The sequence below is a fragment of the Ceratotherium simum genome, chromosome 10, assembly GCF_057802395.1.
Source record: "Ceratotherium simum simum isolate JZ-2026a chromosome 10, ASM5780239v1, whole genome shotgun sequence".
NCBI lineage: Eukaryota > Metazoa > Chordata > Mammalia > Perissodactyla > Rhinocerotidae > Ceratotherium > Ceratotherium simum.
The window spans coordinates 71,581,275-71,606,560 of record NC_141909.1 but is presented as its reverse complement, the minus strand read 5'-3'; the positions used below and the strand labels follow the sequence as shown (position 1 = coordinate 71,606,560).

Here is a 25,286-nt window from a genome sequence, read left to right as displayed (position 1 = left end):
AGGCTTATGTGGGTCTTCCTGCAAACATGTGTTGTCATTTCTCTTGTGTAAATACCTAGGAATGGAATTGTTGGTTCATAGGTGTGTTTAACTATATAGGAAACTGCCACATAGTTTTTCAAAGTGGTTTTCCATTTTATATTCCCACCATGAATATATGAGAGTTCTAGTTGCTCTACATCCTTGCCAACATTTGGATGATCAGACTTTTTAATTTTAGCCATTTTAGTGGGTGTGAATTGGTATCTCATTGTGGTTTTATTTTGGATTTCCTTGGTAGCTAATGATGTTGAGCACCTTTTCATATGGTTATTGACACTTAGTGTATTTTCTTTTGTGGAATGCCTCTTCACGTTTCCTGCACATTTAAAAAAATTGGTTATTTTTTTATTATTGATGTGTAAGAATTCTTAATATAGTCTGGATACAAGTTCTTTGTCTGATCAGTGTATTGAGAGCTGAAGTTTTAATTTTGAATTCCAGTTAATCAATTTTTTCTTTAATAGAGCATGCTTTTTGAGTTCTAAGAAGCCTTTGCCTACCCAAAATAATTTCTGGTGTTTTCTTTAAGAAGTTTCATAGTCTTAACTTTTACGTATAGGACAGTGGTCCTTCTTGAATTAATTATTGTGCGTGGTGTTAACTAGGTGTTGAGGTTCATTTTTAAAAATAAATTTATCCAATTCCAACACCATTGTTTGAAAAAAATTTTCTTTTCCTGCACTGAATTGCCTTTGTGCCTTTGTCTAGAATCGTTTGAACTTATATGTATGGATTTTTTTCTGGACTCTATTCTGTTTCATTGATCTATTTGTTTCTTCTATGCCAGTATCATACTGTCTTTATTACTGTAAGTCTTGGAATCCAGTAGTGTGAATCCTCAAGCCACTTCTGATGGCCTAGTGGTTAAAGTTTGGTGCTCACTGCTTCAGCGGCCTGGGTTCACTTTTCGGTCGCGGGACCACACCACTCGTCTGTCAGTTGCCATGCTGTGGTGGTGGCTCACATAGAATAACTAGAACGACTTACAACTAAGATATATAACTACGTACTGGGGCTTTCGGGAGGGAAAAAAAAATAGTGTGAATCCTCTCACATTGTTTGGCCAGTCTAGTTCCTTTGTGTTTTCTTGTAAATTTTAAAATCAGTGTGTCAATTTCTATAAAAAAGGCCTTTTGGGATTTTGATTGGGATTGTGTTGCTCTGTAGATAAATTTAGGGAGAACTGACCGTTAACAGTGTTAATTTGATAGTCAGCCTCTAACATGATTCCCATTGATCCCTGCCTCCTGTTATTTGCACCCTTTTATAGTCACCTTTCATGTCGTATTAGGGTTGGTCTGTGTGACGAATAGAATATGGTAAAAGTGAAGATATGTCACTTCTGAAATTAGGTTATAAAAGACATAGTGGCTTGCATATTGGTCTCTTTCTTTCTCTCTCGTCACTCACTGTAGGAGAAATCAGCTGGCGTGTTGTAGAGGGGCCCACTGTCAAGACTGTAAAGGATCTGAGATTTTACCCTGCTTGCAGGCTAACAAGTTAGCCTGCTACAGTTTCATGGATGCTGATAGAAGACATGAGACTTATGGGTTAGAGTCAAAAGACAGTTTGTTGTCACAGCTATAGGAGTAGCCAAGTACCCATTTTTGCACCAGTTCCTCGAGCTCCAGTTCGCACTCAGTGATGTGGAGAGGGCCAGAAGACACCTGCACATGCAGTGGATTGCATTATAGGAGAGGAACTCTGAACATAGGGAACCTAGATATTTTTTAGTGAGCAGTAAGCATACCTGCTCTTTGCTCTAGAGGAGACTTAATCTTCTAAGTCTGTTCACTTATAGACATCTTTGATAAGATAGTCTGGAACGAAGGGCGGAACCTCAGTAGCAAGATGTGCAGAAACACAAGACACCTATGGAGTATTGTTTCCTAACTTCCATGTGGCAGAGAACTGAGGCTTCTGCCAATAGCCTTGAATGGGCTTGGAAGCAGATCTTCTAGCCTTCAGTTGACTGCATACCTAACTACAGTTAGACTGCAACCTTGTGAGAGACCCTTGAGCCGGATCGACCAGCTAAGCTGCTCCTTGATTCCTGACCCTTAGAAACTGTGTGAGATAATATATGTTGTTTTCAATTGCTAAATTTGGGGTAGTTTATTACAGAGCAATAAATTATTAATACAGTTGTGTACCTCTCCTTTTATTTGTCTTCTTTATTTTAACATACTATAAATATATATATATATGTATACAGTCATGTGTCGCTTAACAATGGGGATACATTCTGAGAAATGCATTCTTAGGCAATTTCATTGTCTTGCAAACATCATAGAGTATACTTACATAAACCTAGATGGTATAGCCTACTACACACGTAGGCTATATGGTACTAATCTTATGGGACCACCGTCATATATGCAGTCTGTTGTTGACTGAAACGTTGTTATGAGTGCATGACTGTATGTATATATATATATATAAGATCTCTACATCAACTTACTAAAATAGATTTTTATGTATTAATGTATTAGTTATGTTACTGTATTAATTATATAATGTATATATAATTGCATATATATATAATTGTATATAAAATGTTAATGTAGTAACATATATACATATAATATAAAGTAACATTTTAATGTTCTCTGTGGAGAGCCTGCATATTAAGTTTATTCCCAAAAGTTTTTCTTTTTTATGCTATTACAAATGAAATTTTCTAAATTTCATTTTTCAGAATTTTCTTGATAGTTTATAGAGATACAATAATTGTTTTAAAATTGTCATCCTTATATTCTTTGACCTTGCTTAAATTCATTTAGTTCCAGTAGTCTTTTTGTAGATTCTTTAGGATTTTCTTTACAAAAACCATCATCATCTGTGAATAAGACAGTTGTATTTCTTCTTTTCCCATCTTAGAAGCTTTTTATTTCCTTGTCTTTCCTTATTGCACTGTCTAGCATCTTCAATTTAATGTTGAAGAGAAACAATGAGAATGGACATCCTTGTCTTGTTCCTAATCTAGAGGGGAAAGCATTGTCTTTCACCATTAAATAGAATGACAGCAGTGAGTTTTTTGTAGATTGGAAGAAATGAGATGGAGGATGTTCCCTTCTATTCCTAGTTTGAGATTTTTATTTTTAAGTTGTGAATGGGTGTTGAATTTTGTCAGTGGTCCCCTCTTTTTTGTATTTATTGAGATGATTATATGGTTTTTATCCTTTATTCTGTTACTGTGGTGAATTATATTTATTGATTTTTGAAAGTTAAACCAATCTTGCATTCTTGGGATAACCTCACTTGGTCATGATGTGTTGTCCTTTTATCTGTTTCTGGATTTGGTCTGCTAATATTTCATTAAGGATTTTAGTGTCTGTGTTCATGAGAATTATTGGTCTGTGATTGTCATTTCTTGTAATGCCTTTTGGTAGCATGGTTATGCTAGCTTTTTAAAACTGTTTAGGAAATGTTTCCTCTTCCATTTTCAGAAATAGTTTGTATAAGATTGGTATTATTTCTTTAATGTTTGATGACCATGCAGGCATTTTTTTCTGTGGGAAGGTTTTTGATAACATTTTGTTTCTTTTTACTTATTTATTTATTTTTGTGAGGAAGATCGGCCCTGAGCTAACATCTGCCAATCCTCCTCTTTTTTTGCTGAGGAAGACGGGCCCTGGGCTAACATCTGTTGCTCATCTTCCTCTTTTTGCTTGAAGAAGATTGTCCCTGAGCTAACATCTGTGCCACTCTTCCTCTATTTTGTTTGTGGGACACTGCCACAACATGGGTTGATGAGCAGTGTGTAAGTCCATGCCCGGGCTCCAAACCAGCGAGCCCCGGGCCACTGAAGTGGAGCACATGAACTTAACCACTGTGCCACCAGGCCGGCCCCTCAAGAATATTTTTGCCGGAGATGGAGTTTGGGTTGACGGTCTTTTTCTTTAATCACTTTCAAGATGTCTTTTTTTTTTTTTTTTTTTTTAAGGATGTTAGTATGGTTTTATTACAGTGGTGGCAGAGAAGCCACCGCTCGACTATGTTCCCTTAAAGGGCTCAGAGGAACGCCCCTCTCTAAGTTAATAACAATGGCACCAGTGAGGGGGCACCTGGATCTTTGAGATTCAATGGCACTAGCTCTTTGTAGGCCAGGCTTGACAGTAGGAGATGCTGCCACAAAACCAGCCTTCTTAGTGTCATTGGGGATGGTGTGATGCCAGAATAGCAGAGGCTGGGTGGTGACATGTAACCATTAATGAAAAGATGGATGTAATAACTTAATTGGCAGCAAGGCTGGGGTGAGAACCGGAGTGCCTTGATGGGCAGGGATCTGTGGTGTTGGCTAAAAACTGATGATATTCTGGAGGCAAGTTATATGGGCGGTTGGCTAGAGTATTGCTTGACTTGCAAAACAAAACAAAACCAAGATCTGGCAAGCAGAAGCCTGCAACAAAACACTGCAATCCCTTGCCCAGTTTCCAGACTGAGACAGTTGAGACCTATCACCCATTGATCATAGAGGAGGCTGGGTATTCTTGAGAAAAGATCCTGCAACATTAGCACAAGTATATTCAATAAATATTACCTCAGTCCTTCTCTCAGTCCTTCTCCAAAGAGATGTGGGGTCATTTACCAAAGTAACTATATCTGGTGAAAAGGGAACACCCTCGCCTTTTGAGGGCTATTAATATAGGATTGGAGCTGACACTGGCACCCTAAGACTCACAATGCCATCATGGGCCCCCAGTAAGAGTGGACATGTGGAGGCGAGGTAATCAATGGAGGCCTGGGTGAAGTCCATCTCATAGTGGATCCAGTGGGGCCATAGCCCCACCCTGTTGTCATCTTTTTTCTCCCTAAATATGTAGTTGAGATAAGTATGCTTAGAAGCTAACAGAGCTCTCACATTTATTCCCTGACCTGTGTATACAAGTCATTATAGCAGGAAGAGCCAAGTAGAAAGCTCAGAAAGCCCTTCCCTATTGCCAGGAGCAATATAGTATTCCAGGCGGAACTGAAGAGATTACGGCCACTATCAGCAGTACCTGCTCCCTTACAACAGGGTACTTCTGTTCCCCTCTTCTGTCCTTTGTGCTGTTCTTTGTGCTCATCATTTTACTTCTACATTTGTTATAAACTCCACAATATATTATTACTTTTGCTTTAAACTGTCAATGTTTTTAAAGAGGTCCAAAATGAGAAAAAAAATTCTTATATTTATCCACATATTTATCATTTCAATGGTCTTCATTCCTCTGTGTAGATCCAAATTTCATCTGGTATCATCTTTCTTCTGACTAAAGAACTTCTTTTAACATTTCTTGTATGCAGGTCTGCTGGTGATGGATTATCTCGGCTTTTGTTTCTGTGAAAAAATCTTTATTTCACCTTAATTTTTTAAAGATTATTTTTCTGGTTTTATAATTAAGTGTTTGCTAATCTATTTTGATAGAAGACTGCAGTTTTTCTGGTTTTGTTGACCTCTTTTCCTCCTTGTTCAAAACTTTGAATCCCCTTTCTCTTTTTTTTCTCAGGGATGAGGGCCTTCTTGAGCACTTCTTGTAGTGGGGGTCTTGTGGCCATGAACTCCTTAGCTTTTGTTTATCTGGGATAGTTATTATTTCTCCATCATATCTGAAGGATATTTTTGCTGGATAGAGTATTCTTTCTTTTTTTTTTTTTAATTTTTATTTATTTATTTTTTTCCCCCCAAAGCCCCAGTAGATAGTTGTATGTCACAGTTGCACATCCTTCTAGTTGCTGTATGTGGGATGCGGCCTCAGCATGGCCGGAGAAGCGGTGTGTCAGTGCGCACCCGGGATCCGAACCCTGGCCGCCAGCAGTGGAGCGCGCGCACCTAACCGCTAAGCCAGGGGGCCGGCCCAAGGATAGAGTATTCTTGGCTGAAAGTTTTTGTCCTTCAGAATTTTGAATATATTGTTCCGTTTCTCTCCTAGCCTGTAAAGTTTCTATGGCGAAATCGGCTGAGAGCCTGATAGGAAATCCTTTATATGTTATTTTTTTTTTTTTTGTCTAGCTGCCCTTAATATTTTTTCTTTGTCATTGACTTTTGCCAGCTTTACTGCTATATGCCTTGGAGAGGGTCTTTTCGTGTTGATATATATGGGAGATCTATTTATTTCATTCGCTGGTATTTCCAGCTCCTTCCCCAGGTTTGGGAAGTTCTCAGCTATTATTTCTTTGAACAAGTTCTCTGCTCCTTTTTCCCTCTCTTCTTCCTCTGGAATACCTATAATCCTTATGTTAGATTTCCTGATTGAGTCGGATATTTCTTGGAGAGTTTCTTCATTTCTTTTTAGTCTTAGTTCTGTTTCCTCCTCCATCTGGAGCATTTCTGCATTGCTGTCCTCAATAGTGCTAATTCTTTCCTCCGTATTGGCAACTCTGATGCTTAAGGCTTCCAGGTTAGTCTTTATCTCCTCTATTGTGTTTTTCATCTCTAAGATTTCTGATTTTTTTTTTTAATAGTTTCAATCTCTTTTGTGAAGAAACTCCTGATTTCATTGAATTGTTTGTGTTTTCTTGTATTTCATTAAGCTTTTTTATGATGGCTATTTTGAATTCTCTGTCATTAAAGTTATATATTTCTGTGCTTTCCGAGTTGACTTCTGGGTGCTTGTCATTTTCATTTTTGTCTGGAGATTTAATATATTTTTGCATAGTGCCTGTTGGTGTTGGCTTACTTTTCCTCATAGTGAAAATATATGGTTGCAGTTTCCTCTTGCTGCCACTGGCTGGGGGACAAGGGCTGTGTATTCTGGCCCGCCTCAATCTGTGGGCACTCTTGTTGGCCCTTGGCTGATCTGAGGCATGGTTGAGTGGAGGCTGCTGGGGGAGAAGCATGGGAACAGCTGGAGCTGGAGCGTGGGAACAGCTGGGACTGGAGCCCAGCTAAGCCGAAGCAGCTGGGGGTCAGGTGTGGGTGGGTTGAAGCAGCTGCGGCTGAAGTGCTGCTGGGCCGAAGAGGCAGGAGCTGGAGCACTGCTGGGCCAAAGAAGCTGGAGCTGGACTGCCGCTCGGCCGGAAGAAGCTGGAACTGGAGTGCCAGGGGCTGAAGTTGCTGGCGCCACGTCTGCTGGATCCTGAGCACAGGCCAAGCCAAAGCAGCTGGAGCGGTGGGGGGGGTGGTGGCGGCAGACAGTCAAGCTGAAGGAGCTGGGGGTGGGGCTTGGTCGAGCTGAAGGAGCTGGGACCATGGCACGGTGGAGCTGGAGAAGCTAGGGCCGTGGCTTGGTCCAGCTGGAGCAGCTGGGGCTATGGCACGGTGGGGCCTGAACTGCCGCTGCCTCCGGTCTGGGGGAGCAGGCTCGCTCTTCTTCTGATTGGGCCCGGGCACCTGGTGGCTGCTGCCTGTGGGGGCGGGGTGCGGTCATGCTGCCCCTGCTGGTGGGGCCTGGGCACCTGGGGGCAGCTGCCTCTGGGGACGGGGCTGAGCTGAAGCGCCACTGTGCTGCAGCACCGGTTGGGCGGCCTGGGTTGGGGAGGGGCGCTTATTTTCACCTCCCTGATCTCAGAGGTTTCTCACCTCGCTGTTGCTCTCTGCTCTCCTGAGGGGCTAGCTTGTTGAAACTACCCTTACAACAGTTCTGCTCCCTCCCTACGGGGATCCCTATGGGCTGTGAGGGGTCTTGGAGAGTGCCAGGTTTCACATGGTGAGCCGCCCCCTGCCCCTCCTCTGAGAGCCTCATGGTCTCAGTCTCTGGGTTGCAGTCCTTGGGGAAGGAAGGGAGCTTCTCTTACCTCCTTCCACTTACTCTGGGGATTTCAGCACCTCAGTCCTCGGGTGTACGGCTGCCTGGGTGCCTCAGACGTCCCTTGCCTTGTGTGAATAGCTTCTTTTGGAATATGAATGTCCTTTTTGTTGTGTCTTAGAGGGGGAGAGTTCAATGGGGGAAGCTCACTCTGCCATGATGCTGATGTCACCCCCAAGATGTCTTTTTATTGTCTTTTATTCTCCATTGTGTCTTTTTTTTATTTCCCATGAGGAAGATCAGCCCTGAGCTAACATCCATGCTAATCCTCCTCTTTTTGCTGAGGAAGACTGGCCCTGAGCTAATGTCTATTGCCAGTCCTCCTCCTTTTTTTCCCTTTTTCTCCCCAAAGCCCCAGTAGTTAGTTGTATGTCATAGTTGCACATCCTTCTAGTTGCTGTATGTGGGATGCCGCCTCAGCATGGCCGGACCAACGGTGCGTTGGTGCGCGCCTGGGATCCAAACCCGGCCTGCCAGTAGCAGAGCGTGTGCAATTAACAGCTAAGCCATGGGGCCGGCCCCTCCATTGTGTCTTTAACTTTAATTTTCAACAATTTGATGTATATTTTTCTTTTCTTTCTTTCTTCCTTTTTTAATATTCTGCTTAGAGTTTGCTGAGCTTATTTGATTTGTAAGTTGATATTTTTACCAAGTTTGGGACATTTTAACCATTATTTAAAAATACTTTTCCTGTCCCATTCTCCCTTCTCTTTCTGGGATTCTTGTTATTCTGCTTAAAATTGTACTCTAGGTCTGTGAGTCTCAGTTAATTTTTTTCGATCTTTTCCCTTCAGTTCTTCAGATTGAATAATTTGTACTGATTTGTCTTCAAGCTCACTGACCCTTTTTTATGTAGTTCCTAATATGCTGTCTTAGCCCCCCTCCCATTTTGTTTATTTATTTATTTTCCAGCTTAATTGAGATATATTTGACAATAACATTGTGTAAGTTGTACAATGTGATGATTTGATATATGTATATATTGTGAAGTGATTACCACAATAAGGTTAATTGACACATCCATCACCTCACATAGTTAACATTATTTTGTGGGGTTAGAACATTTAAGATTTACTCTCTTAGCAACTTTCAGATATGCAATACAGTATTGTTAACTATAGTCACCATGCTGTACGTTAGATCCCCAGACCTAATTCATCTTATAATGGAAAGTTTGTACTCTCTGACAGAAATCTCCCCATTCCTCCTCTCTCTCCCCAGCCCCTGGCAACCACCAGTTTACTCTGTTTATGTGAGTTTGACTTTTTAGATTCCACATATAAGTGAGGTCATATAGTATTTGTCTTTCTGTCTGGTTTATTTTACTTAGCATAGTACCTTCAAGGTTCATCTTTGTTGTTGCAAATGGCAGGATTTCCTTCTTTCTCATGGCTGAATACTACATCTTTATCCATTCATCTGTTGATGGACATTTAAGTTGTTTCCATGTCTTGGCTATTGTGAATGATGCAACAATGAACATGGGGGTGCAGATATCTCTAAGCCCATTTTCAAATAATGTACGCTTCAGTTCTAGTTTTTTTTTTTTTTTAAGCTGTTTTCATTTATCTGCTGGGATTCCCCGTTGTGACCATGTTTTCCATTAAGTCTTGGAACAGATTTATAGCAGCTGCTTTAACGTCCTTATTTGTTAATTCCCTCATGAGAATTATTTCATGGTCTTTTTCTGTTGACTATTCCACCCTTGACAGTAGATCACATTTTCCTGCTTTTCGTGTCTAGAAAGTTTTAATTGTAGAGTAGACATTGTGGATGATATATTATCTTTAATTCTCTTTATCTTCTTCTGATGAGTATAGTTAAATTACTGGCTGATTATCATGATTATCATGAACTTGTGGAGGCTTGGTCTTATGCTTTAACATGGGTCTGTAGAAAGCCTGAGGTGTTTTCTAAGCCCTTGTAACTTGGCCATATTAGAACTCCAGACTCATCTCTCCTCTGCAGTAGGCAGCAGCTGAAATTGCTGCTGAGTTCTTTCGGCTTTCCAGTTGTTGTTTTCTGCTGGGCTCCTTGGAATCTTCCCTGAGCATATGCAGTTCAGCGGTCAGTGAAGAATTTGAAGGAGTCTATATTAGTTTTTGAGGTTTCCTCTGCTGTGGCTCACTCCTTTTGTGAATTTATCCTCTGAGTTTCCAGCCACTCGGTGGCCACGACCTTCAATAAAACTGCAGCTTTCTGCTTGAGTTCTAGTGGCCCTGTGCTATTGCAGACCGAGAGTGCCCTCAGGGGAAAAGCTGTGTACATTTGAACCTCCCCCAGTGTATGTTCCTGTTTTCATTGGTCAGCCCTCCGATTCCTGCCTGCTCTTGGTTGCTTTCTTCAGCTTTCAAATTATTCTTAAAAGTATTTTATCCAGAGTTTATAATTGTTATCTGTGGAAGAGTTAGATTAATGAGTTGACAAAAGCTACTCTGTCATTATTAGACCTCTTCACAGGCTCATTTTCATTCATTTCAAATTGGGCCTTTAAGCATGGTTGCTGACTTAACACACACCCTGTTTTAGGGTTACATGTTTTTAGAATAAGATAGAAACTCACTGTTGTTTCAGTTACATACATTTGCCCTAAATAGGTAATTATTTAGTGAAAAGGCAGGAGCTGAAAAATGTTTACAAAAACTGGTGAAAGGATCAGGCATATTTCTACTGCTGCGTCTTTTCCCCTTTATTAGCAGCAACCTCTGATAGACAGCAGTGGGACACCTGGGACCAGAAAATATTAGAAGAAAATGTCACTTTTCGACTGTCTTCGACCTTTACTTTTCTTGATGTTTCTACTCTGTGGAAAAAGTACTCAAATGTAAATGTTTGTCTCAACTTTTTCTGTCTCAAAATTCATGTTCATGATAGGGCTGTTGGACATCTATCTTTAAATAGTTAGCTAGGACCAGCTCAGGTCCAGAGGACCCTTTAGGTCCTCTACAGAAATTTGAGTTTATGGCTTTGACTTTAGCTAGATTGACTTTAGATTTAAAAAAAAAGTGTTTTTAAGAGGGAACTGGGTGAGTAGGTTGTGGAGATGGCACATACATCTTCTAGATTTGTTTTGTGCTTCTAGCACAAGTCTAATGTTAACATTAATGTAGTCTAAATACATTTATTAAGGTATGTTTATTTTTAATTGTTTTCTTGAATTTAGACAGTATCTTTGTTGTTGTTTTAATGTAAATATAACTTTGTAAGAAGGTAGATTTTATTTTATTTTATTTTACTTTTTTTGAGGAACATCAGCCTTGAGCTAACATCCATGCTAATCCTCCTCTTTTTGCTGAGGAAGACCGGCTCTGAGCTAACATCCACTGCCAATCCTCCTCCTTTTTTTCCCCAAAGCCCCAGTAGATAGTTGTATGTCATAGTTGCACATCCTTCTAGTTGCCGTATGTGTGACGCGGCCTCAGCATGGCTGGAGAAGCGGTGCGTTGGTGTGCGCCCGGGATCGGAACCCTGGCCGCCAGTAGCGGAGCACGTGCACTTAACCGCTAAGCCATGGGGCCGGCCCAGAAGGTAGATTTTAAAATTTGAACTTGCTTCTTTAGAAAGTAAATACATTTAAAACTTAATGTTCTTCAGGAAGAACATTTTTACTGATGGAAGGAAAGTGAGGTACATGATGACCCCAATATATATTTGACTTTTTCTCTTTAGTTGGGTGTTATATGAAGTAGAAAAGAGACAGGTGGACGCATTCAGTCCCTTCTACAGTAGTCTAACCCTAAATATCGTTTCCATCTCTATCTTAGGGTTTGATTAGAGGAGTAAAATGATTGTAGTGATTGATTTTTACCAACTATAGGAACTGGTAATACACTCCTGAGTCTGGTGCTAAGCTTGAAGTCAGCGGGTCTGACAGTTGGGAAGGAGAGATAGACATGAAGTGCGGGAGAGTAAGCTTAAATTGGAACCTGCAAAGAAGATTTGGAATTTATGGAAATGAGCTGGAAGATATGAGCCCAAACTTGAACCTTCATTGCTCTCTCACTGTTTCTAAACCTGCAACTTTAATATAGGTAACCTGCAGTAGGTGTGGCACACCTCACCAGGGAGTTGTACACAAACCTGCCCCAGTATTATTTGAGACAGCAAAGAAGGAGATCTGACAGGAGCTGGAGGAGCTGTGGGCCCAGTTGCTGCCCCATACCAATGAAGGTGAGCCCAGAGATCCATGACAATGTGTGAAAACTGCAGTAACACCTGACCTTACACTGACGTTCTGAATATGGCTGCTGCTTCACTTTTGTCTTCTAAGTCTCATGGGAATTTCTGTTGAGGCCAACCCTAACCCACAACCATGCAGGGAATGGAATTTGGAGAAATGTAGTTGCAGCCTAGCTAAGATGACAATAAAAAGCCATCACAGTCCATCCTTTCTGATGGTACCCTGGCCCTATACACAGCTCTCTTTTTTCTCTTTTTTTTTTTTTTATAATTTTATTTATTCATTTATTTTTCCCCCAAAGCCCCAGTAGATAGTTGTATGTCATAGTTGCACATCCTTCTAGTTGCTGTATGTGGGACGCAGCCTCAGCATGGCCAAAGAAGCGATGCGTCAGTGCGCGCCCGGGATCTGAACCCGGGCCGCCAGCAGCGGAGGGCACGCACTTAACCGCTAAGCCATCGGGCCGGCCCTACACAGCTCTCTTAATCATATTTAACTCATAAATAAAGACAATTGCAAAATTATACTTTTGCTGAACCTAATGAAACTATCATAACGTACAAATCCTCTCCTTAAGAGAGGATACAAAATCCCTTTATCCATAGTTGAGTTCATTTTTCTTCTAAGTCATTTTCTACTTAATATCCTGTCACTTAAATACTGAGATATGAGATTAGCTACTATTAGGTGGTTGTTGAAAAGATAAATAAATTGGTTAATATATCAAAATAAGGAAGAAATACTCATTAGAATTTTCATTTCTGCAACTAGTCATGTGGTTGTAGTTGTTATCTATAATTGCCTTCTGCTGTCATTCCACATTCCCTCTGTTCTTGGCAAGTACCTTAGCTGGTTGTGGTTTCTTGCCTGGTAGGGTGACCCAGACCTTCATTGCTTAAGGGTCTGGGTCATTAGCAGTCCTGCCTGGATTGTTTCCCCTGACTTTAATCACAGTACATGGAAATACTAAGTGGCATCCCAGAGGAACTTCTGCATTCCACACATACTTTTTCTTAGCCTCTCTTGTGTAATAGCAACCTAGCTTCTCCTTGATAGTAAGATCAGTCATGCCAGTCAGTTCTGTAACCCCCTTCTTTGTTGATTCATTGTCATGAAAAGCCCAAAGTGACTGGGTCACAGTCTCAACTTCCAGTTTAATGAAACTATTGCTGCATCCCTTGGTGGAAACTAAGATCCATCAAGGGAACTATATGGGCATAGATGCATATAGATGGGTAGATGATGTGGTGTGTTATGTATCAGTGAATTGGGAAGCAAAGCAAATCAGTTAAGAGTGAAAATGAATTAATATAAATTAATATAGGTACATTTCACAATACTCGGGGAGTTAGGGTACCCTATACACAAAAGTTTATTTACATTGAAAGAAGTGTAAATATATCCAGGCTAGTACATGTAGTTTTTCTTTTTTATTACCCAATACTTAATAAATTAATGCATTGGTGGTTGTTAGCAGTTGAGTTCTAATTCTAGATCTGTTATGCTTTTGGATTTTTTTGTTTACCTAAAGGAGGAAACAAGAATTATATTTGCCATTTTGAGCTTTTATAAATTAATTTAATTTAATTTTTAATTTTTAATTTTTTTAAAGATTTTATTTATTTATTTATTTTTCCCCCAAAGCCCCAGTAGATAGTTGTATGTCATAGCTGCACACCCTTCTAGTTGCTGTATGTGGGACGCGGCCTCAGCATGGCCGAGGAGCGGTGTGTCGGTGCGCGCCCGGGATCCGAACCCGGGCCGCCAGCAGCGGAGCACGCGCGCTTAACCGCTAAGCCACGGGGCCGGCCCAGTATAAATTAATTTTAAATAATATGAAATAGTGAGCATAAATGACTTCTCTGTTTTTCACGAAAGAAAATATGACAGTGGCATTGCATGTTACGTCTACTCTGAAAGAGGAAGTTAGATAATGTAGTGATTAGGAGGATGAGCTTGGAATCAGACTGCCTGGCTTTAAATCCCAGCTCTTCCACTTACATGAATTTCAATTAGCTATTGCTCTATAACAATCCCCCCGCCCCTCCCCGCCCCAATTCAGTGGCTTAAAGCGACTGTGTATTATTACTCATGTACCTGTGGATCAAATGGATGGTTCTGATCATCTGGACTAGATTTGGCTCATTTCTGCTAAGCTAATTTCATCTAGGATCGCTCATATATCTGTAGTCACCTAGCAGGTTGGCTGGGGGCTGGGTGATCTAGGGTTGCTTCGGACATTTCTGGCAGTTGGCTGGCTCCTCTGCTGGATGATGGAGGGTGACTGAGGCACATGTCACTTATCATTTATCAGGCAAGTCTGGGCTTGTTCATGTGGTGGTGGCAGGATTCTAAGAGAGGTAGTGGAAATGTGCAAGGTCTCTTGAGGTCTACACTTGGAAAGGGTACAGTGTCACTTCTGCCACATTCTGTTGGCCAAGGCAAATCATGAGACCAAGGAGGATTCAAGACGTGGGGAAATCAACTCTGTCTGCTGATGGGGGAAGCTACAGTGTCATATTGCAGGGAGTATGGATACTAGGAGGAGTGGAGAATTGGGACCATTTTGTAATCATTCTACCATACAGAGTGATCTTGCACAAGTCTCTTCATCTCTCTGAATCTGTTTCCTAACTTGTAAAAGTGGTTAGGAGAGTAACAATACTTTGAGATGATTTTGAGGATTAGATAAAATAATCTATGTGAAGTACTTATGGTATTGTCTTGATACATGCCAATATGTGCTCAGTAAATGTTAACTATTATTACGTGGTAATAATTACTCAGGTGTTTCATATTCATAACTAAATACTCATAATAATCCTGTGATAAAGTCATTGTTTTCTTCTTATGGCTGAGGAGACAGACTGAGTTAAGTTACCAATATGCCAAGGATGGTGGTAGACGCAACATTTGAACCAAGTTTTTTTGTTTTTTTCTTTTTGCTTTGAAAATTTAGTACTTGCCTTTGAGAGCCAGTACAGTCGTTAAAAATGTGGGCTCTGGAACTAACTGTGTTGGAGTCCTCACTCCACCCCTTACTAGCTGTTCAGCCTTGGGCAAATTACTTAACCTCTTTGTGCCTCACTCTCTAGGAAAAGAGATTGCTGACCTTGCAGGTTCTTTGGCGAGGATTAAATGAATTAATACACATTAAGTGTTTAGAACTGTGAGCACAGGCTAGGTAGATGCTCAATATGTTGTTCTTCTTCCTCCTCTTATTATTACACCATGCTCCCTTTAATCCAAACCTTTTAAAACCTTTCTTATTGAAAAGTTTAATTGAGGTTGAAATTATCCTTTTTAGAGCCATCTAATTTTTTCCTGAAGTAGTATTAACCTTTATGGTTAGTTTCCTAATATAATAATTATGAGTTTTACTGTTGTGAGTTGATTACATAGGGACATTTCAGTTTGGAGAAAAACTATCCCACAGTATTTTGGCTATTTTTTTCATTTCCTTTCTAAGCTTTACCTGCATAATGTCATTCGTTTCCTTGGCTTCCATTCTGTTAGTTACCCCCAAATCAACATCTGAAGTTTGACCTTACTCCTGATTTTCATTCATTAGTTGATTTTATTTTTTCTCTCTCAATTAGTCATTAAATTTACTTTTTCTATTATCTCTCACACTCTTCTCTTCCCCTTTGTGCTTGTTACTTTTGGTTTAGTCCAAGTCCCCTCTTCCTTATGCTTGTTGCTTTTGGTTTAGTCCAGGTCCTCATTGTTTTTTTTCTTAAATTAGTTTAATAGCCTCCTAACCAGTCTCTCAACTCCATTCTTAGCTTCTTCCACTCCGTCCTCCAGGACCTGTCAAAATAGTTTATGTAAAAGACATTTGAGCATTTTATTCCTTTGGTTAAAACTTCTAACTTCCCATTGCTTGCAAGAAAAAGTAAATTCAAGCGTTCAAGGCTCTTATGATATGCCTTTGCTCCCCACTCCAGCAGAATCTTTAGTTACTTTGCAATGAAATTACTGAGTTCTGGCTATATGAAATTATTGAGGACTGTCGTATTCTCTTGCACTTCTGTGCATTTGCATGTGCTTTTAATTTCATCTGAAGTCCTCTGCCTAGGTTTGTTCTGTTGGCAAACTTTCAGACAGTGTATCTTTTTAAAGATTTAGCTCCAGTGTGATTTTTCAGGGAAGGTTTCCTTATCCCTGCTACAACTTTCAGACTTCTGAATCTTTGCCTGGTCTGCTATATACTTACAGCATTTACTACATGGGTGTTTTTAAACATCTTTATTTAGATGTTTAATTCACATACCGTACAATTCACTAATTTAATGTATACGGCTCAGTGGTTTAGTATATTCACAGAGTTGTGCATCCATTACCATAATCAATTTTAGAACATTTTTATTATCCCAAAAAGAAACCCACACCTCTTAGCCAACACTCCTTAACATCCCCCTGCCCCTGCAACCAACCACTAATCTACTTTCTGTCTTTGTAGATCTGCCTTTTCTGTACATTTCATATTAATGGAATCATTGACTATTTGATCCTTTGTAATTGGTGTCTTTCACTTAACGTAATGTTTTCAAAGTTCATCCATGTTGTAGTATATATCAGTACTTCATTTCTTTTTTAAATTTTATTTATTTATTTATTTTTCCCCCAAAGCCCCAGTAGATAGTTGTATGTCATAGTTGCACATTCTTCTAGTTGCTGTATGTGGGACACGGCCTCAGCATGGCCGGAGAAGCAGTGCGTCTGTGCGCGCCCAGGATCCGAACCCGGGCCGCCTGCATCGGAGCGCGTGCACTTAACCGCTAAGCCACGGGGCCGGCCCCTTCATTTCTTTTTATTGCCAAATATTCTATTGTATGGATATACTATATTCTGTTTATCCGTTCATTAGTTGATGGGCAATTGGGCTGTTTCCACCTTTTAGCTATTATGAGTAATGCTATTATGAGCATTTGTGTACAAGTTTATATGCAGACATATGTTTTTATTTCTCTTGGGTATATACCTAGGAATGGAATTGCTGGATCACGTGGTAACTTTGTTTAACTGTTTGAGGAAGTGCCTAACTGTTTGAGGAAGTGCCAAACTGTTTTCCAAAGCTACTGCACCATTTTACATTCCCACCATTAGTGTCTAAAGGTTTCAGTGTCTCTACGTCCTTGCTCACATTTGTTGTTGTCTTTTTGATTATAGCCATACTAATGGGTGTGAATTGGTATCTCATTGTGATTTTGATTTATATTTCCTGATGGTTAGTGATGATGAGCATCATTTCATGTGTGTATTAACCCCTCGTGTGTCTTCTTTGGAACACTATTCAGATCCTTTGTCCATTTTAAAATTGGGTTGTCCTTTTATTATTGAGTTGTAATAGTTCTTTATATATTCTAGACACAAATCTCTTATATGATTTCCATAAACTTTCTCCCATTCTGTTGGTTGTCTTTTCACTTTCTTGATGTTATCCTTTGAAGTACAAAAATATTGTTGTTTTGCTATAAATTCCCACTTGTCCTTGTTGTATTCAGAGTTGAGCCCAATCTTTTTCCTCTCTTGTGATAGTCTTGACGCTTGAAGGGGTCCAGGGTAAGTTACTGTGGCATAAAAGTTATTTTGAGAAGGTGGCATTTGAGTTCCTGAAATCTCTTCTCTTCTTAAAAGCAGAGCCTCCCCAAAGAACTCTTGTCATAAATTCCCTTCCCAGAGCAGCCAGGGAAGATTGACTCTTATCACTAGAGATTAGAAGTCTCCACACCACACCTAAGCAGACACTGTTACAAAACTAGCATGTATTCCATCTGTTAGCTCCTAAAGACCCATCTATCTTTCCAAAAAGTCATTTGTTTTCCTGAAAGTGCCCTCTCCCCTATTAAGATGGTATGTAAGCCCCAAATGCTAAACATCTCCTTAAGTCAGAATATATGTGAACTCCTATACATACATACTTGAATACAGATCTGTTTTTTCTCTTTCTTATGTGTTGTAGGAGAGGAAAAAATCTGTTTCTTCTACCCACCCTAGGTTCATTGGCTGGGGCCCTGAAAATTAGACTGACAAAAGACACATTAACAAGAGAAAAACAAACAGAAGTTTATTAACTTGCACGTGGTGGGTATACATGGGAATACTCAGTGATGAGTAATTCAAAAGGGGTGGTTAGAATTTGGACTTACACAACATCTTAACAAAAGAACAGTACAGTTTTAGAGAAGCGACAAGACTCAGGACTTTAGTTTCAAAGGGTGGCAAATTGTGGGAAGTTAAATATATGGGGGAGCGAATGGAAGGTAAGGGCTAGTTAATAAAGTTAAAAATGTTTTTATTGAGATATAACTGACATATAACATTATATTAGTTTCAAGTGTACAATATAATGATTTGATATTTGTATATATTGTGAAATGATCACCACAATAAGTCTAGTTAACATCCATCACCACATGTAGTTACAAATTTTTTTTCTTGTGGTGAGAATTTTCAAGATTTACTCTCTTAGCAGCTTTCCAATATACAATGCAGTATTACCAACTATAGTCACTATGCTGTACATTACATCCCCACGGCTTATTTATTTTATAACTGGAAGTTTGTACCTTTTGACCACCTTCACCCATTTTGCTCCTCCCCTCCCCCCTGCACCTCTGGCAACCATCAGTCTGTTCCCTGTATCTGTGAATTCAGTTTTTTTTTTTAGATTCCACATATAAGTGAGATCATAACAGTATTTGTCTTTTTCTATCTGACTTATTTCGCTTAGCATAATGCCCTCAAGGACCATCCATGTTGTCACAAATAGCAAGATTTCCTTATTTTTTATGGCTGAATAATATTCCATTGTGTGTTTGTGTGTGTGTATGTAGGTGCATATCTATATATTTTCTTTATCCATTCATCCTTCGATGGACACTTAGGTTGCTTCTGTGTCTTGGCTATTTCTAAGTAATGCTACAGTGAACATGGGGGTGCCTATATCTTTTGTTTTCTTTGGATAAATACCCAGAAGTGGAGACTATTGTGTGGAAGGAAGGATTTTGTGTGGAAGCACAAAAGTTTTTAATTTTAATCATATCCAGTTTATTTTTGTTGTTAATGTTTCTACTTTTTGTCACATATCTAAGAAACCACTTCCCAATCCAAGGTTGCAAAGATTTAAACTTACGTTTTCTTCTAAGAGTTTTATAGTTTTAGCTCTTATATTTAGGTCTTTGATCCATTTTGAGTTTGTATAATATGTGAAGCAGATGTGCAAATTCATTTTTTTGCCTGTTGGTAACCTGTGCTCCTAGCACCAGTTGTTGAAAAGACCATTCTTTCCCCATTTAATTGCCTTGGCATGTTTATCAAAATTAATTGATTGTAAATGTGAGGGTTTATTTCTGAACTCTCATTTCTTTTCCAGTGATCTATATATACTGTGTCAGTATCATACTGTCTTAATTATTGTAGCTTTGTAGTAAGTTATAAAACTAGGAAGTGTGAGTTCTCCAACTTTGTTATTCTTTTTCAAGATTTTGTCTATTCTAGGTTCCTTGAATTTCCTTATGAATTATAAGATGAGCTTGTAAATTTCAGGAAAAAAGTTAGCTGAGATTCACATTGGATTTTTTTTTTTTTCTTTTTACCCCTCCTCCCATTTATTGTCCCAACACTTCTAAATGTCCTTCCTGAATTCTTTTTTTTTTTTTTTTGTGAGGAAGATCAGCCCTGAGCTAACATCCATGCTAATCTTCCTCTTTTTGCTGAGAAAGACCGGCTGTGACCTAACATCTATTGCCAGTCCTCCTCCTTTTTTTCCCCAAAGCCCCAGTAGATAGTTGTATGTCGCAGTTGCACATCCTTCTAGTTGCTGTATGTGGGACGAGGCCTCAGCATGGCCGGAGAAGCGGTGCGTCGATGCACGCCCGGGATCCGAACCCTGGCCGCCAGTAGCGGAGCGTGCGCACTTAACCGCTAAGCCACGGGGCCGGCCCCTCACATTGGATTTTAATAGCTTACTCATCTGTCTCTCAAATATTTACCTAATGATTGATTTCTTATAATCTGTTGAGTAGGCATAGTAGATGTTACGTATTACCATGTTTGTTTATTTCTACAGAAGTACATTCAGAATGGCTAGGTGGGTTGCCTAACGTCACAAGTGGCTCAAGCCAAAACCTTTTGACTGTTGACTCCACATGTCAGCTTCTTTTTACTGTACCTTCCAACATGACTCATCTTCTTATGTCTTTTTCTTAAGAATCCTGTTAGAGGTCTCGTGAGTGTTTCTCTAAGACTATTACTATATAATGTTCTCTAGTAGAGATTGATTCGGCTAAATGAGTTTGTCCCTTTACTAACTTTTTATTGATATATGTACAAAGTAAACACATAAGTGGACAGGTTCATGAATTTTCACAAACTAAGCGTTCCCTTGTAACCAGCATTTAGATCAAGAAACAGACATTACCAACACCCCGGAACACCTCCCTTGTGCCCTCTTTCAGTTACTACTCCCCCAAGGGATAACTATTATCCTGACTTGTAGCATCATACATTAGGTTTGCCTATTTTTGAACTTTATAGAAATTGACTCATACTGTATGTAGTTTTTTGTGTCTGCCTTATTTTGCTCAACATGATGTTTATGACATTCATCTGTATAATGTATGAATGTAGTTTGTTGCATGTAGTAAAATAAGTAGAGATACTTCTGATACTTTTATTATTAAATTACTTTATGTTATCTTCATTTATTTATCAGTTAATCACGTAATTATATTGTCCAAAGCCGAATTGAAATTTGTGGGAATTAAAATTTTGATAGAATGGGTAGGGAGATACCTGGTATACAAAGGTGAAATCGCCTGCCATGACGATTTATTACATAAAGCTCATGTATTGACTCATTATGAGTAGACAGCTGCTACTGGCACTGACTGCGGTTCATTACTTTGTAGCTTTTTGCTAATTTTTAGTTCTTTGTGACATTTTTGTAAGGAGTATGATGAGAAAGCCTGTATACTTTAAAGATAGTTATTGACCTTCTAGTCATCATGGTGTAATGAAGAGAGCATGGACTTTGGAATTAAATCTGGAATTGAATTCCAGCTTTATCAATTACGAGTGTTATGACCCTGTGGGCTATGGACATGTTGCCTCTCTTAATCTCTAAGCATGAACATCATACATCTCTGGAAAGGGTTGCTGGAAAGATGCTGTAACACAAAGTACATAAAAGTAGCATATAGTTCCTGGCAAATAGGTGCTCAGCAGATATTAGTTTTATTCTTTCATTTATTATGTGGTAAATACAATAATTTGCCAATCCAGAAGTAGACTTTTGTTTTCAAAATACTGAAGTATTTTTGTAATGTACTTGCCTAAAGCCAAAGAGTTCCTTAATACTGTGAAATATAGTTACTTCTTTGGTTCTGGAAATATGTCAAGATTCTAAGGTAGATGTGGCAATTACTTTTTCTCCTCTTTAAAAATTTATTTTATTTTATTTATTTATTTTTCCCCCCAAAGCCCTAGTAGATAGTTGTATGTCATAGTTGCACATCCTTCTAGTTGCTGTATGTGGGATGCGGCCTCAGCATGGCCGGAGAAGCGGTGCGTCGGTGTGCGCCTGGGATCCGAACCCGGGCCGCCAGCAGCGGAGCGCGCGCACTTAACTGCTAAGCCACGGGGCCGGCCCCAAAAAAATTTTTTTATTTTAGAAACACAAATGGGGATCATATTATATATATTGTTTTGCCTTTTTAATTTAATGATGTATTTTTGACTTGGAGCTAGGTCAGCACATAAACTGCCTCATCAATTTTAGTTTTGTATGTTTATACCAAAAGTTACTTGACTTTGCTGTTGCAGGACGTGTAGGTAATTTTCAATATTTTGCTGTTACACTCATCTCTGAGTGTAAATACAAAAAAATATAGCCCACGTTGCCATTGCCTGATATCTTGGCGTTGAAACTGGCATGTAGAGAAGGGAAAAGCCAAGGGAATGGGACAAAAATAGAGCCAAGAGCAGTAATGGAACCACGCCGAAAGCTTTCTCTACTTTGGGATTATTTATTTTCCCATATAAATCCTTTTTTGTTGCTGAAGGTAGTTAGGCTGGGAAATTATGTTCCTTGACACTTGAAGAATCCAACCGGATATTGTAAGCACCCTTATCCTGTACTTGTCTATCTAAGTGGAAATGCTCCAGTGTTTTGTAATTAAGTTTATTTGCTCTGTACTTCTGAAAAGTACTGTTTATCATATTAAAGAATTTCCCTTCTCTTCCTAATTTGCTCTAAGGGATTTAAATAAATCAGGAATAGTGAGCAGTTTAATTTAGGTGATCCTATGTTTTTAAAATTTCACCTATTAATAGAATTCATTCATTAATATATTCTCTGACGTTGACAGTCTTTGTAGAGAGAACTTGTTTGCAAGAGAGAGATTGCACGCTAGTGAGAGAGTGAAATCATGTGCATATTATTTGTCTCATCTAAAACAAGTTCCTGAGCTATGGTCAGACCACCTCTGAATCAGTTTCTCTGGCTGGGAGAATTGCTGTATCCTCATCAGCTTAAATCTGTTTTATCCTAAACCATTTTTTACTCTCTAGGGGGATAGAATTATCCTGGTTATCTTGACCAGTTAGCGCCTATTTAATGGAGTTACATGTTACTACAGTCATCCCTCAGCATCCGTGGATACCAAAATCCATGGGTAGTTAAGTCCCTTATGTAAAATGGTGTAGTATTTGCATATAGCCTATGCAGATCCTCCCATATGCTTCAGATCATCTCTAGATTACTTATAACACCTAATACAATGTAAATGCTATGTAAATAGTTGTTATACTGTATTGTTTAGAGAAAAATGACAATAAAAAATGTCTGTACATGTTCTGTACAGACATCTTAGGTCTTTCCATCCATGGATGCAGAACCTGAGGATATGGAGGGCCAACTGTACAGCCCTAAATTCATTGTGGCTACATTATCAAAGAGGGGTGTAATGGTTGTTGGGGAGGCAGCCACATATCCACATTGTTTTGGATATCTTGGCAATGTAAAAATATGAGATAATTAAATAAGAGATACAAATATTGGAAAGGAAGAGACCAGTGTGGCATGGCTTCTTTCTTGCAAATAGAACTCAGATTTGTTACATGTGCTTGGGAGGAGGCTGGTCCCTACTGAACCCCAAGGGTTAAGTAAGAGTAGTTTAAACCAACCGTGGCAATTTAATTTCCCTTGCTAACATCTGGTTTAATAATGGCATTACTTGTTTCAGTTTTTGCTAGTTCAGTGGCGGTAAAATCCTTCCTCATTGTGGTCTTAATTTGTATTTTTCTCATTATGAAGGAGAGAGGGGACAATTTGTCAAATGTTTATTGAATATTTGTTTCTTATTTTGTGATGCACCTGATAGTGCCATTTTTTTCTGTTGGGTTCTTTGTGTTTTTCTTCACTATTTATAGGTGTTCTTTGTATATTCTGGTTACTAATTAAAAAAAAAAAGTTTGTTGAGTTGCAAAGACCTTCTCTCATATTGAGGTTGTTTTTTCACCTTTTTTTAGCATCCTATGAAAACAGACTACCTTAATTTTAATGTAGTAAAGTTTATCAATCTTTTCTTTTATGGTTTATGTATTTATTTATAATTTAGTTTGGTTTAAGAAATCTCCTTAAAAAAATGTCTCTTGTTTTAAACCTTTGTCTTTCATTTCAGTTCACTGGGGATGCTTGTTTTTTTTCTTTTTTCCCCCATCAGTAGTAGGGTAGGAATTGGAATTCATTTTATCCTATATGGATAACCCATTTTTTGAGCCTCATTTTTTTTTTTTAAAGATTTTATTTATTTATTTTTCCCCCAACGCCCCAGTAGATAGTTGTCTGTCATAGCTGCACATTCTTCTAGCTGCTGCATGTGGGACGCGGCCTCAGCATGGCCGGAGAAGCGGTGCGTCGGTGCGATCCCGGGATCCAAACCCGGGCCGCCAGCACCGGAGCGCACGCACTTAACCACTAAGCCACGGGGCCGGCCGTGAGCCTCATTTTAAACAGTTCATCTTTTCTTCAGTGATCTGCAGAACTAACTCATAATCACGTTTCCATGTATGTGTGGATCTGTTTCTGGACTCAATTCTGTTCCATGGTCTATTTGTCTATCCTCGCTGTAATACTGCACTGCACTAATTACTATAGTGTTATACAGGTCTTGCTATCTGGTAGGACGCATCTCCCAACTTTATTTTTCAGGAGTGTTTTGGCTTTTTTTATGTCTAAATAATTTTAAAATGTGCTGCTAAAGTCTTTGAGGTGCTCTTGAATTTATATATCTGTAGAATACTTTGGGATAGAATTGACATTTATGATATTGAATGTCTTTATGATATGAACATAGTATCTTTGTAATCATTTAGGTTTTATATAATGTTTTTTAGTAAGGTGTTATAATTTTCTTTATATAGGTCTTAGATGTCTGGTTAGATTCTAAAAATGTACCTTATAATATGCTTTTTGGTTTTAAATTACATTTTCAGCTGCTTTGGCTGGTATATGGAAATGCAGTAGATTTCTTGCATACTAATCTGTTCACCTTGCTAAGGTTTTAGTTTCCCAATACTTTGCTGTTTTTGAGTTTCTTATAGCCAGTTGTATCACCTGCAGATGATGAGACTGTGGTTTCCTTCTAATCCTTATACCATTGATTTCCTTTTCTTAGTGCTCTGGCTAGAATCTTCTCTTAAATATTAAAAAGTGGTAGGGATTTTGATTGTTTCTGACATTAGGGGGAATGCTTGCTATATTTCACCATTAACAGTGATGTTTGTTGTTGGTTTTTGGTAGATGACCTTTATCAGGTAAGCATATTTTTTTTTCTTTCTGGTGTTTTTAGCAAATGGGTACTGATTTCTGCATCTACTTGAGATAATTTTCTTCCTTCCATCTGTTGATGTGGTAAATGATGTTGATAGGTTTTTCTGGTTATAAACCAATCTTGCATTTTTAGGATTAACCCAGCTTGGTCATGATATAGCTACACTAGCCACATGTGGCAATTTAAATTTAAATTAATGAAAATTAAATAAAATAAATCCAGTTTCTCAGACATAACCATATTTCAAGCGTTAATTGTAGCTAGTGGCTGTCATATTGGACAATGCAAATTGTAGGACATTTCCATTATTATAGAAAGTTGGGCAGTGCTGTGATATAGCTATCCTTTTAAATATGTTGCTGGAGTTATTTGGCTAATCCATGTATATATGTTTGCTTATGAGTCGTCTTTGTAATATTTTATGATTTTCGTGTCAAAATTATGTTAGTTTTATGGAAAGAGATGGTGAGTATTTGCTTGGTTTCTGTTTTCTGG

General features: G+C 38.9%; 1 protein-coding gene across 6 annotated transcripts in view; it reads left to right on the top strand.

Moving 5' to 3' along the window:
• Positions 1 to 25,286, top strand: part of PDS5B (PDS5 cohesin associated factor B) — a 190,988-nt gene that overhangs the window by 11,910 nt on the left and 153,792 nt on the right. The window contains exon 1 of one of the 6 annotated variants that reach the window (XM_087436206.1): positions 11,809 to 11,942. The exons of the other annotated variants lie outside the window; for them this stretch is intronic. The gene's annotated coding sequence lies outside the window, so the exon portion shown is untranslated. Of the gene's footprint in view, positions 1 to 11,808; positions 11,943 to 25,286 lie in introns of those variants that run through there. 6 annotated transcript variants of the gene reach the window in all.